General features: G+C 34.7%; 1 pseudogene; it reads left to right on the forward strand.

Annotated features, from left to right (window-relative positions):
* Nucleotides 1-902: 902 nt before the first annotated feature.
* LOC127563697 (uncharacterized) lies at nt 903-1,006 on the forward strand (annotated as a pseudogene).
* The last annotated feature ends 13,924 nt before the right edge of the window (nt 1,007-14,930 follow it).

A 14,930-nucleotide genomic window follows, 5' to 3' on the forward strand; every position in this document is an offset into this window, starting at 1 on the left:
ATTGTGTTGATTCCTCAGAGATCGTAGAATATTAAGAAATATCAGAATCTGAAAGATCAATATAACTTTTATTAAAAGGTATTATGCAAAATTAGGTCTGGAACCAGAACTCTAAATACAGAATTTTAAAAAGCAGTGATAAGATAGAAAACAGAGTACATTTTGTAAATTTGTATTGAGTAGTAGAGACCCAAGTGATAGATTTGGAATTCAAAAATGCAAAAAAAAAAAAAAAGTAGACAATTCAGTAAATGCAAAATGAAATAACTTTAAAACATGAATTTTATTCAAACCTAGTCCCTGAAGCCAGAATATATTTGTCTACAAATTAATTTCTAATATGAAAAATCATCTATTAATTGAAGAGAACTTTTTGGGAAGGGTAGAGCATCTTGGGATAGGTTATAAAGGATAAAGTTGATACTGGTAGCTCTGAAGGAGAGAATGGTAGCTAGGGAGAGAAGTCTAAAAAGCCTTTATCTCAAAATCTTGAGAATTCTGAATAAAATGATACTTTTACAATAGCAATGGGAATGAATATTTAAATTTTAGTCTCTGAGCAAGAGATAGGAAGTGTGGGAGTTGGTAAGGTGAGACTAACTGCTTGGATACAGAGCAGATGATGACTTCCTTCATCCTGCTTGATGTTCAAAGCAAAGTCCTGGTACCAGAGTGATTTAAAGAGAACTGTGGTACATTTGAAGGACACATCTTCCTATATATATCATCTCTGTCCTATCATCTCAATTCATTGTTGAATATATTCTTTTAACAAGAATGATGAGGGTTTGTGGGAGCATTGAACTTAAATGTATTATAGGAGCTGCACATAATGGTTTGTGGTCCCATCTGTGCATTCAAAAGGACAAGGTAGTCAGTGGTGTTAAGAAAAGAGAAAGGTGATCGCTTCTTGGCCTTTTGGCTAAGATCAAGTGTAGTATCTGTTCTTATCAGTTTAATATCTGATACGTCCTCTGAGGACAAAAAATTAAATAAATAAATAAATAAATAAAAAGAAAAGAGAAAGGTTAAGAAGAATGAGGGCAAAAATAAAACCTTAGGATTTGGTAATGAGGAGGTTATTAATGTTTTTTGAGAAAATTATTTTGCTAGAATGGGAGGAATAAAAGCTGGGTTTTTAAGGCATTGGAGAAAGGTCAAGGACATAAAAACCATGAATGTAGAATATGTTTTCCAGGCTTTTGGCAATGAAGAAGGAGGGCTCTTTTCTCTTCAATATCCTAAGAAGCAGAACAATACCAAATAGACCTGAATTCTGAGGGGGAAAAGTTGGAACATGCAAAGTTGCTGCCAAATGGTCATCCTTCCCCATATGGAGAAACATCACCATTTCTAGGTACCCCTAAACATTCCAAATTACATTCCCTTTCAGTATGCTGGTACTAGGTTCTTTGTTCCTCCTTTTTCTCTGCCTCCCCTTCTTTTTCTTCCTTTCCTTCCTCCTCCTCCTCTTTTTCTGAACATGAACAATTGCTGTCACACACTTTCTCTCTTCCACATATTAAGAAACTTCTAGGTACCCTTAAACATTACAGGTGCTCTGTTACCATTTTCCTTCTACTCTTCCTATTCCTCTTCCTTTTTCTCTTTCTTTTCTTCCTAGTTCTCTTCCTCTTCTAACCTTTCACCTCCCAGGACTTGAGCTTCTGACAGTTGAAATCTCACCATATCCAGGAACTTCTATATCCTTTAGAATATGCTATGACCTCCTTACTATCATGCTATCACATATGGACATTTTCCTCTTCCCTTCCCTATCCTTGTTTTCTATTTTTTTGCATCAAGAATAGTAATCAAATCAACATGAATATTCTGAGAAAGAATGTCAAGCATTTGCTCATTTCCCTGTGACTGAATTCATCATATCTATAATTTCTCAGACCAAAACACATGCCTGATCACAACTCCCTAAGAAGTGTTGGCTGATATTAAAATGTAAGCTCTCATAGGCTCTCTTGCTTTTTTATGTTTCTCCAATACCGGCCACATAATTAGTTTTTAATAATTTTTCTTCATTTATGCATGTTAACAGGTTTGTGTAGGATGGCTAATGAATTTTTTAGGATAAAGGAGATAAGCTAATGTGTGTAGGCAGATAGTAAGTTCTCAGTAGAGAGTGGTCAAAGAGAAAGCAATTGATTGCTAAAGTAAGTCCCTAGAAGAGGGGGAAGGGGGAAAATGTATTATTCTAAAGAAGAAGTAACCCTATCCTTCCTGACCTATGAAGAAAGAAGGAGAGAATGGGTGATGAAGTAGAGAAATTTTAAGGACTGGATATGTGTTTAAGGTGATATCGTTGTTTGATCTTCATCTCAGCAAACATATAAATAATACCATTCAACTACTTTTGATGGAGTATTATACAGTAGTTATTTCCTAATCATTTAGAAAAATATTATAATTAAAAATCAAATTGATTTCACATTAAAAATAGTGCTACAGTCCAGAGCTGACTAAGTCAATCCTTTGGAAACTTAAGTTTGAGGTGGAAACAAAAGGAAGTACTTGCAGTCCATCTAACAGTTAACTAAAGATTTGCTTCTTCAGAGCCTGGGAAATAAATTTAAGAAGGATATTTAAAGAGAAAAATGTATTGATTTATTTAAGTCAGCTCCTCTGCCTGTGATTTGTTCATGGTGGTATGATGGCCAAGGAATCAGGAAAAGCTGGAATCACGAGCTAGAGTTCCTTCTGGCTTTTTGACATTAAAAAAAAAAAAAAAGCAGTTGTCTATCTTCTGAACCTTTAGTTCCCTGTGCCAATTAAGTTTTGAGGACAGCTTCAATATGTTTTAAGGGAAAAAAGTAGCTCAGCATACATGCCAGGGGAATGCAAATGTAAAATTGCATTAAAATATTTTAAATTATGCTAATACCCTATTTTTCAAAAGAATAGGGCAAGAAAATTGTGTTGACTGGATTTGGAAGTGATGAACTTGGGTTTCCTTTGTCTCTGGAAAAAAGGTAAATTTAATTCAATCCAGTAAACATTTATTAGAATGGTTGATTATATAGAGAGCACAATGCCAGGTCCTAGTGTAATGCCGGAGATACTGAGGCTAGATAGAGATTAGAGAGTTTTTAATGTTTTATTTGAAAGGGAGAGATTTACTGGACCAAATGGATCTATGATTTGGTCCCAGGGTTGAATGTGATTATCATCTCCAAGAATGTAGCAACCAGTCTTGGATACAACAATTCTTTTTATAGGGTAACAAGAACAATGACATAATGGGGGAAGGCACCTGAGATGGGGATGACATAATGGAGGGAAGCACCAATGGGGAGAGGCACCTGATATTCTAATGATGTCTAAGATATAAGACCTTTATCCCATCAAACATTCTAAAAGATTAGGAGAGAAGGGTTATAGCTTGAGGCAGAGTAACTGAGGTAGGACAATTAGGGAAACTGGGTCAGGACATTAAAAGGGAACTATGGTTCAACATTCCACACTCTCTCTCTTCTGAATATTCAAATCATTGAATTACCTTCCTCTAGATATCTGGAAGGTCTTAGCACCATAATTTTGACCAACCTTATGTGAAGTAAATAAATACCAAAATAATTATCAAATAAAAAACAAAATAAAGCTAGAAAAATGCAAGGAATTATGGCAAGGACAAATCTCTTCCTGATAACCCCAGAGTTAATCAGCAATACAAAGGCTCCCTGTTGCAATCATGTAGGTCCTCTGTAGTTCCAGAGCATCTCAGCCAGAGTATCCAGTTTGAGATGGACAGTTCACTGTGAGTTAGGTGGTTTGCAGTCATTTATGCATTAAACTCAGGCTCTATTTATAGAGCAGCATATTTCATGCCTTCAACAAACTCAGGACCTAACGTGGGAGCAATGTGGTTTGGTAGGAATGCAACATATCCTAAGATAAATATTATTCGCTGATGGATGGAGAATAGAGAAAACTGAACATAGTGTTCTTGAAAAATTTGAGGAAGGAGGGATCACTTGGAGCCCTACCCAATGGAATTTATTATATTTCATTATTCATTCAGCCTTTAATGCTCCCATATGAAACTATTTTGCATTTTTAATACAAGCCCAGAAAATTTTAACACAGATAGGGCAAAATTATCCATATGAAAACTTGGTGATAGATTGATCTGAATGGCCATAAGCAGACACACTATACCTTGACCCTTACCTACTGATGTCATTTTGGTCCTCTTGCAGCACAAAGTGTTATGCCATAGTTCTCTTATTGTCCTGACTCAGTTTCCCTAATTATCTTGACTCAGTCCTGCCATGGTTTCCCTGGTTCTCAGTTCTACAAAACCTCCCCTCCCTCTTTCTCAGAATACTTGATAGAACATCAGAATGCCTCTCCCCATCCCAAGCTATTAGAATATCAGATACTGAATTATCAAGTTGCCTCTCCCCATGTCCAGGGTACCTCCCCCTAATTATGTCATCCCTTCTCCAGAGGTTCATCCCACCTTGTCAGAATCCTGTTCCCACTCTCAGCACCCTGACTCTGCCTCTGCTTCAATCTACCCCTTGCATCTGAACCACAAGTATATATGTCACTGAGAATTCACATTGTTTGCTGAATTCTTGGAGACCATAGTTTCATTCATCCTGGGACCAAACATGGATCCATTGGTCCCAGTAAACCTCTCCATTTAATAAATTATTAAATAGTCTCTAATCTCTGTCTTGCTCAGTTTCTCCAACATTTCAAAAGGACAACAAACAACAATCAATCTTATATATACTTTGTCTATATTTGATATATACATACATGTATGGTATTGAAGGGTAGATTTCTCCAGGAAAAGAACTGTTTAATTTATTGTTTCTTAAAATACCTCCTTTTCTTTCAAAACTCTACTCAATATCATATTCTATCTGAAACCTTTCCTGGTATCCCTTTCCCCTTCAAAAAAATTATCTTCAATTTATTGTGTATATACTTATTTATGAATTTGCTATTTCCTTGAAATATACTTCCCAAGAAGGCACTTAATAATAAATGGTTGTTGATTGATTTACAATGTGAATTAATTTCAATTAAAGAAGTGAGATACCCTAGTTTAAAGTTACTTCTTTTTTCTATTCAGAACTCAAGTGAGTCTAAAGGGCAAGATGCCTATTAAAAAAATATTTGTTTAGTTTTTCATTGGAGCAGATAAGGACTTATATAGCCACAGAATATGTTGCTTGCTCTCTTGCTTGTTAGCATGCTTCTTGGCCAATTGCATGCATTTCTTTAGCATGCTTCCTGGTCAATTACATAAGCAGAAGCAAAAGCATTTTTTTCTTTAACTTGGATCGATCCCCTTAAGGAAGCAGTCATTTAATTGATAACATTGCTTCCAGCAGGAGGTTTTCAATGCACCCTGGCAGCTTTGCCTTTCAGTGTTTCCTGCCTTTATGGGTTGATCTGCTCTTGGATAATCTCAGTGCTAGGCAACGATTTCCCCTCCCGCTGGCAAGGATGCCTGTCAAGAAAGGTTTTCAGGGCTGGCTAGCTAAAATATGCCTGCCTTCCTCCAGCTGTAATTTAAAATGTTGAGATTAATAAACAAGGACCTAAATAGTTTGAATTCTGATTTCCATAAAATCATCTGCTGGCCTAAATATACCCAAGAGAGTTATGGTCAGCTGCAGCTTTTCAGTTAATCATCTTACTATTTGAACTTTGGATAAATAGAAACAGGGTATTTTTCATGAAAATCTCCTAAATCCTTTTATTTTCTTTGTTAGTCTTGTTTAAGAGCACCGTTTTTTTTTCCATCCTCAGGGCAGAATGGAATGTATAACTTAAGGCTACCTTAACAGATAAAACTTCAACTAAATACCGAGTTCATATAATTTCCTTTTTTCCTCCCCCTTAACAATTGTATCCCTACTTACCTTGCTGGATTTGGGGAGGATTATCGAGGTAATTGTTTTGTAAAGCAGCCTGAGTTCCTTAGAGTATAAGTATTCAATAGCTTGCTTAACTCAAATGAAAGGCTAGAAAGACGCTTACTCAGGAAGATTAGATAAAGAAGAAGGCAATGCTTCATTATACATAAAAATAATATCTATTTATCTCACTAGCTAGGTAGCTATGTTGGCTAACTGCTAAATTTTGGCTAATGTCAAAGAATGTAGAATAATTATTAATTCATTCATCAGGGTTTTATTTTAATAGTTCTGTTTTGAAACAATTATTGGTCTCTACAAGGCTGTGCCTTACAAAGAACTATTGGTTCATTCATTCATTATTAAACACCCACTCATTTAGGATGTTCTGCAATGTTTTGGGACATATGCAATCAATAGGATGTAATGCGCAAATAGGAGTTCATAGAGGATCTCGTCATATGTGTTTTGTAATTATTGTGCCTCTTAGCTCTGGGCTCACAGATACATAAAAATTCAAACTGCCTGGAACCTGACATATAAAAAAGTGCTCTACTCTTACTTTCTGGATAATTTTGCTCCTATCTTGAGGATCCCAGAAAAATCCCTTAAAACTCAACTATCAGTCACATTAAGGGTCTCTCTGATATGTACTCATTCAGTTCTTTTTGGAAAAGTAATCAATGTACATAGACATCAGGTAATAGGACAATTATTTCTTTTACCAGAAGAGAAATGCTTAAAACAAAAACAAAAAACAAAAAACAAAAAGGCTTAAAACAAACAAAATAAGCATGCATCATCAAATACTAAAAATACTAAACAATAATCCATTACTTCTTTTATACTCTCCTACAAGACTATTATTGAAAATATTAAAACATGATTTGAGCACTTCTTTCAATGTCCATTGTAAGCCAGGGAATGACTTGGGCTCAAACCTTAAGAAATTGTTTCAGAGAGCATTTTCTTTTTTGATAACCAAGACACAGACCCATTCATTCCCCAACCTCTAGAACTTATGAAGTTCTTCTCATGATTAGAAAACATCTATTTCAGGACTGCTGTTTAGCTACCTGTGTTGGGGAAGGGGAGGAAATAGGGGGTAGACCCATACACACAAACCAGAAAAAAAGAACCAGATGCTATATACTACTAGCATACAGTAAGTGTATCGTAAATATTTGTTGACTCTCTGATTACTCAAGTGGAGGACTATTTGTCATTATCATTTTCCCTGCCCTCCCCACCTGAAGATCTCTTTCATTTGAATTGTTGATAATCCCATAACTCCAAAGATTTTTAGAGCCTCTCCACTGCAACTATAGAATCTCTAGACCTTTCCATCTGCCTCAGTGTCTGAATGTGTGTGTGTGTGTGTGTGTGTGTGTGTGTGTGTGTGTGTGTTATATCCCTCTAAATCCTCCTGTCCCCAACACTATTAAGACTGTGATCTTGAAAGCAAGAACTATCTTGTTTCTATTTGTATCCTCTGCACTTAGAACCTTGCCTGACAGAGTAAATATTTAATAAATGATATTTTTTTTCATTCATTTCTTATTCATTCATCCTTCTGAGTGGTTGATCCTTTTTGGCTCAGCTCTGCTTCTTGCATCTGTCACAGGGACCAAGGGACCAATAAGGAGATTGCTTCACCATCTGAATGCACAAGTCAATGGGGACTAAGGGTTTGCTTCATCATCCCAGAGTACAAATCCTTCAGCACTATGCTAGTGCACACATCCCTCTTTATATAACTGGAACCCATGAACCATATACCAGTTAGAAGCATTAAAGGGTATCATGAAAGAGAAGCTACTTGTAATGAAGATGGATCAATTACATAGATGAATCCAGCAATAATGGTATAGATTGCTAAGAGATTTAGAAGAAGGTCTCTAGCACATTAAGCAGAATCCCTGTGGGGGAGGACATAGATAAATATCTCCTAGGATGAAAAGACAAAAATGAAGGGATATAACTAGGTAAACCTAGGTAGTTGCCTGAAGAACATAGTGGTTAAATAGCTTGCCCATAGTCACACTGTGTGTGGTAGATAGACAGATTTGAATCTGTCTTCCTAACTTCAAGTTTAGAATTATATTAACGATGGCAAGTTCTCTCTACAGTCTGTTTAGTAGACTTGATTAAACATGCACATAAATAAGTGATTCAAATTAGAATATGATAAATGTATAAGAAGAAGTCAGTCAAAACATTGACTTAACTACAGGACAGTAGTCTTATAAAACATTTGGAGATACTAAGGGCTCAGGTACAAGTGGCCCCATGCCCAAATTATCCACTAAATAGTGGTCTTCTAGATGAGGTCAAACATCTTTTGATTAAACTGTGGAGTTCTACTACTGCAGATCACCTGGCACTTTTAATATTGATTCAGTGGCATAAGATAGAAATTCTCTGTTATTAGCTAGTTGAATTGGCAATCAATATTAAGCCAGTTATAAATGATTGATAGCACAATCAGCTAGAGATAGGGATTGAAGAGCATTGGACACACCCCTCTTTCTCTTTGCCCTTTTCTCTGCTGATTTAAAAGGAAAAGGTCCTGAGGTAGGAGTGGAGAGGTGAAGAAGGAGAGTTGAATTCATCTGGGCCCTGGATTCATTCAGCAATGGGAGTGGTAGGAATAGGGAAGGTAGATCTTTTTTGCAGTTTAGCACATAGTTCTTCCATTTACAGTAGTAAGAGGTTTAAAGCACATTTCTTGCATAGAGTGGTCAAATAATTAATTTTTTGTTGTTCAGTCTTGTTTCAGATATATCTGACTCTTTATGACCTCATTTGGAGTTTTCTTGACAAAGATTTGCCATTTCCTGTGCCGGTCTTTATAATCCACATAATTTTCAGAGGTATTTTTTTCTTACATTGGGAAAATATTTTTAATAAATTTATTACTTACAGTTCCAGATTTTTAAAGTTATTTTTATCTTTCCAGGTCAGAAGCTGAATTTGTATCAATCATTTTAAAATATTTAATTTTTATTGATATCATTTATTTTGACATCATCTTCATTTTCATATGCATGATTCTCCCATCCACTCTTCATAAAGCCAGGTTTTCTACTGAAAAAATTAAAAAAAGGGAAAAAAAGGAAAAATAACTAATACATCAACTGGGTCTGACAGTATATCCAATGTTCCATAGTCATAATCTCATGCTTATGAAAAAAAAAGTCTTGGACTGATTTATTTAGAATACTCACTTTTATTTGGAACACTAAAATTTTCTAAAATATCCAATAAATATGCAAGTTTCAAGAAGGAATTTTTATGTAAAATTGAATTTGCCTCATGATCCCTGGCAAAAAAAATTGGTAATTTCTTCTTTGTCTTTAAAGACCTGTCAGAGTACTTTGGTAAAAGAAAACCATCATTTCTTAGAATATTATAGAAGTACCTTATATCCCAGCTTTTAAACTGTGGGTCACAAACCCATATGGGATCTTCTATAAGATGTGGTTGCACATATGAATGTGGTTGCAAAATGATGGTTTGTTATCAGTAAATGTTTGATTTGTATACCCATTTTATATACCTACATAACCAGTGTCATGTAAAAATTTCTCGGGCAAAAAAGGATCACAAGCGGAAAAAGTTTAAGTAGCTCTGTCTTATAGGTTGCCATATAGCTTTGCAAAAAACCTTCCTTTTAAATTGACTTTTTTTTTAAACTAAGCCTGATTACTCCTGTAATATCTTCTAAAATGATAAATCTTTAGTCAGATTTTTCAATACAAATGGTTGTCTATGAAGCATGAGATGTGTCCAAATTGCCAGAAAGGTCTTGTTTTTATGGCATTTGTAGACCTGCAGTTTCTTCAATTGAACCCTATCAATGAAGAATCCAATATGATTGTTCCACATTCTAACATTTTCATATAAAAATCCTTCAGTTTTACTGAAAATTCTTCCTGACGTGACATTGTCATCAATATTTGAGGAGTAACAATTTTTTTCTCATTTCTGTTTTTTAAACAAATCTTTTTCTAACAGCATTTCCAATAAAGTTATATATATAATAATCAAAAGAGCCTCTTTCACTTGCAGTGTCAAATAGTTTTTTAGTATCTTAATTTAGTCAAATAGTGTCTTAGTTTCTTGAATAATTATTGCAGAAGGTCTTAGGATAAGGACAACTTTCTTCTCTTTAAGATTATCTGCAAGTACAACTACTTGAAGCTACTTTGTATATAATTCACAAAACATCATTTCAACCATATCTATAGCTTTAGAGAACACCAGTGGTCTCTTGAATGAGGCTTGTTTCATCTCATACAATTCAGCAATTTTTTCTGGAAAATTCTTTTGTCTTTATAATCTATTCTTCATGGTTACTTGCAAGATATTTCAATTTATTAGGTGCCATGCTATCTACAGTTAAATTATTCATATAAACCAAACACATTGGTCTTTCCTTTCCTTTAAGAGTAGCACTTATGAATCCAAATGAGAAAAATAGTAAATTGTATTTTCTGGGTTTGAGCTTTCCACTTTTCTTTTCTGAATTTCTACTACGTAAACTTATTCTATTTTCTTTATTAGAACTAATTTTAGCTATTGCAGTGAATTTCTTTTTATGACAGCTGTATATTATACATGAAAGAATATTTCTTTAAAATAAACCAGAGAAATTGAATGGATGCCCATCAGCTGGAGAATGGCTGGGTAAATTGTGGTATATGAATGTTATGGAATATTATTGTTCTGTAAGAAATGACCAGCAGGATGAAGACAGAGAGGCTTGGAGAGACTTGCATGAACTGATGCTAAGTGAAATGAGCAGAACCAGGAGATCATTATGCACTTCAACAACGATATTGTATGAGGATGTATTCTGATGGAAGTGGATTTCTTTGACAAAGAGACCTAACTCAGTTTCAACTGATAAATGATGGACAGAAGCAGCTACATCCAAAGAAAGAACACTGGGAAATGAATGTGAACTATTTGCATTTTTGTTTTTCTTCCCGGGTTATTTTTACCTTCTGAATCCAATTCTCCCTGTGCAACAAGAGAACTGTTTGGTTCTGCAAACATATATTGTATCTAGGATATACTGCAATATATCTAACATATATAAGACTGCTTGCCATCTAGGGGAGGGGGTGAAGGGAGGGAAGGGAAAAATCAGAACAGAAGCGAGTACAAGGGATAATGTTGTAAAAAAAAATTACCCTGGCATGGATTCTGTCAATATAAAGTTATTATAAAATAAAATAAAATATATATTAAAAAAATAAAATAAACCAGAGAATTAAAAAAAATTAGGACAATTTAAGTTTTAATTTGAATATTTTGACAATGTTGAATTATTTTAATTTTTAGAAGTTAGTTTCTTAGAAATTAGCTCATTAAATTATATTGAGCAAAAGCAATTATCTCAACACATATTACAGTTGTTATGATACTTTTAACACTCACACAAATATTAATGCTGAGTTTATTTTCCTTGATCCCTTTCTTGCTTCAGCAATTTCCCAGACCTACTCAGTATTCTCATATCTCCAATTCCCAGTCCCATGCCATACTAGTTGATTTTATAGATTCACTGAGTTGATAGTTTTCATCTTCAAAAACAGCAAGCAACATAACATAAAATATATGCTTTATGAGCCTACATTAAAACATATCTATTTGAAGGTTTGACATGCACCTATTAAATTTGATCTCATTTTCCTGATACCATATTAAAGAATCATTGCAGTGCATTCACCTTTATTTGTAGTAAATTTATTGTGTTTCTCTCATTTATATTAACTTTGATTTATATTTTGTTTTCATAAAAAAAATTATATATGTATATTGTGTGCTTTCTAGAGCCCTCAAGCTGGGGTCCCAAAATATACTGTTTAGACTAGCTCTCTGGAGGACCTCGGTACTGTCCAGAGTCCTTGGTTTTAGTGAAGGAGTGATGAGGTAGGACTCATGTGGATGGTCAAACATGAAGTCCGTTTATTCCAAATTCTCTCAGCTTTATATACTCTAATACAACCAAAGCAACACTGGGCTTGTACTAAGTATCTACTGCACATGCAGGACTACATAAACAACTTGCTAATGTATGTAGATTGCTACCTGGTATTACTCTTTGCCACTTGGTATCACTCTGCTTCAATCACAACACAGGCTGTCACCACCCCATGACTTCTCAGGAAGGACAAGAACCCTTAGGGAAGATGGGGAGCTGAACCAGACGTTATCAGCAGGTTCCCTCTGGCCTGAAGGGTCTTATGCCTTACCCAGAGTTCTCACACTATCTGTGGTCCTCAATACACCCCCCCCAAATACATACATACATACATATATATATATATATATATATATATATTATATATATCATATATAATATATATATATATATATAAATGTATGTGTGTTTATATATATGTGTGTGTGTGTATTTTTTTTTTTTTTTTTTTTTTTGCTGAGGCATTTGGGGTTAAATGACTTGCCCAGGGTCACACAGATACAAAGTGTTAAGTGTCTGAGGCCAGATTTAAACTCAGGTATTCCTGACTTCAGGGCTGGTGCTCTATCACTGCACCACCTAGCTGCCAAAGTATATATATTTTATAGGAACTGTATACCCAACCATTTTGGTCATTGCTTTCATCCCCTCCTGCCTTCCCCTATCCCCAGAGAATGTAGCATAAACCTAATAAGTTGCCTAAAAGATTAGAGAACTTTATCCTAAAAGATGGTCAGTATCATAAGCTCAGAGTTCCTATGCATGGCAGAGACTTTAGCTATTATCTAGTATGGCTCCCTCATTTTACAAATACAAACTGAGGCAAATACAGTAGTAAGAAGAGAACTATCATTCAACCCCAGTACTCCTGACTGCAAAATTTGCACTTTTCTCATTACATCATGATGAAGGCAGTTGTGTGCCTTGGAATCAAGCATCAATACATAAGATCAAAAACAAAGTTTTAACCAAAATAAATACATAGGAACTGAAACTAAAATCAAAACAAATCATCAGCATAAGTTATGATAATTCAAAAAATCTCAGTGTAAATAATGTCAAGACAATGAAATTGAACTAAAATTGCCAAATGCAAAGTAGTTTTGCTATAAATAATTAGTAGCACTATGACAAGTGTAATGTTCTGGTTGATTTTCTGGAGATCTTGGAGCAGCCTTCATTTCAGCAGAATAATCACCATAAAAATAGGCAGGTGTTAAAGTCCAAAGTCCAAATTTTTTATTGCCTCCTTGCCTGGGACCTCACTAGCTTTCTTGAAGCCCTTCCAGAGTCTTGGTCCCAGTGGAAAAGTGCAGGAGGCCAGCAACCATGGTGGTATGAGATGGAGTTAATGAATCTGTTTCCCAGTCCCTGCTGGCTGTTATATACTCTATTATAATTACATCATCGTAGGTATGAATCTTGTGGAACTATATTAAGTACTAAGTACATGTACTGAACTAGAGAACTATTAATCACCATGCTAAACTAGATAACCATTGTCTTATCAAATCCACTGATTTAACTTGTAAGAATCCTTGTTTCAGAGTTCTGGCCCATAATAGACAAGTATTTTTTAATTATTTAAACAATTTTTCTCCTCTCTGTTTTTCTGTCTCTCTCTTCACGTGTATATATAGGTATGTATCCATCTATCTCAATATTTCTCAATCACTTCTCTCTCTCTCTCTCTCTCTCTCTCTCTCTCTCTCTCTCTCACACACACACACACACACACACACACACACACACACATAATTTTCAAAGTCTCAGGAGGAGAAATTCTATATGGAATATTAAACACAATTTTCTTCTTTCCATCCCATCATATTGCAATCTTTCTTTAATTTATTTTGTTTGTTCCCTTTCTTTCTTGCCCATTCTCCAGTTTCTAGACCTCTGCCATATTCATTAATTTAATTTTTTTTGTTTTTTCTAGTGCTATATATCATAATTCCTTAATCTATCAATTAACACATATCTACTATGTGTCCACTACTGTATGTGATGCTAAAAATGAAGAGGATAAGACCTGAACCTAGAATTAGAAGGCAAGTTAAAATCCAGATCCAACTACTTACTAGTTGTGTGACTCTAGGCAAATTTCTTAACCTCCAGACATTTGCCTAAGAATCTTCATTTCTATCAAGTGTTGTTATAAAGATCAAATGAAATGATATTTGTAAAGTGTTTTGCATACCTTTAAAAGGCATATAAATGCTAATTTTTATTATTCTATAACAAGGACTAGCTGTTGTAACACAGGAAGAAGAATATCGGCAGAGCAGACCAATAATTCAGCACATATAATAGCCAAGAAATGAAATAGTAATAAAATCCAATTTTTAGCTATCTTGCTACTTTAATGGATCTAAGATCTCATTTATGTGAGTATGCTCTGCAGTGATGCAAATCTTAATACACTTGTGCTTTCTCATTCTATGTAACTCTTAATGAATGAATAAATACAAAAACATTTACTAAGTACTTATTACAGACTAAGTCTTGTGCTAAGACTGGGGATATGAACAGAAAAAAATAGAAAGTTTCTGCTCTCAAGAAATAAAGGGAAGAAGCATTTATTAAATGTTTACTATGTGCCTGGCACTATGCTAAGAGCTTAACAGACCTCATTTAATCTTCTCAACATCTCTTAAGGTAAGTGCTACTATTATCTCTATTTTACACATCAGAAAACTGAGGGAGAGGTTAAATAATTTGACCTGGGTCAAACATTTAGTAAGCATGTGAGCTTGATTTAAAACTATTGTTTTCCTGTGCTCTATCCACTTCCCTAGCTAGCAACCTCAAGGAGCTAATATCTTGAGAGGACAACATATGCATATACACATACATAAACGTACATGATGCAAACATGACATTTATGTATCATATATTGTGATACGTGTGATATATGATACATGTGATACATGTATAATGTGTGTGCATGCATGTATTCTAAGCCGTTTAATATGGCACAAGTGAATGGAAATCTGATGATGGAAATGGCACAGAAAGAAGAAATAATAGAAAGAATTTATCCATGATGT

This window comes from Antechinus flavipes, chromosome 4 (assembly GCF_016432865.1).
Source record: "Antechinus flavipes isolate AdamAnt ecotype Samford, QLD, Australia chromosome 4, AdamAnt_v2, whole genome shotgun sequence".
NCBI classification, from domain to species: domain Eukaryota; kingdom Metazoa; phylum Chordata; class Mammalia; order Dasyuromorphia; family Dasyuridae; genus Antechinus; species Antechinus flavipes.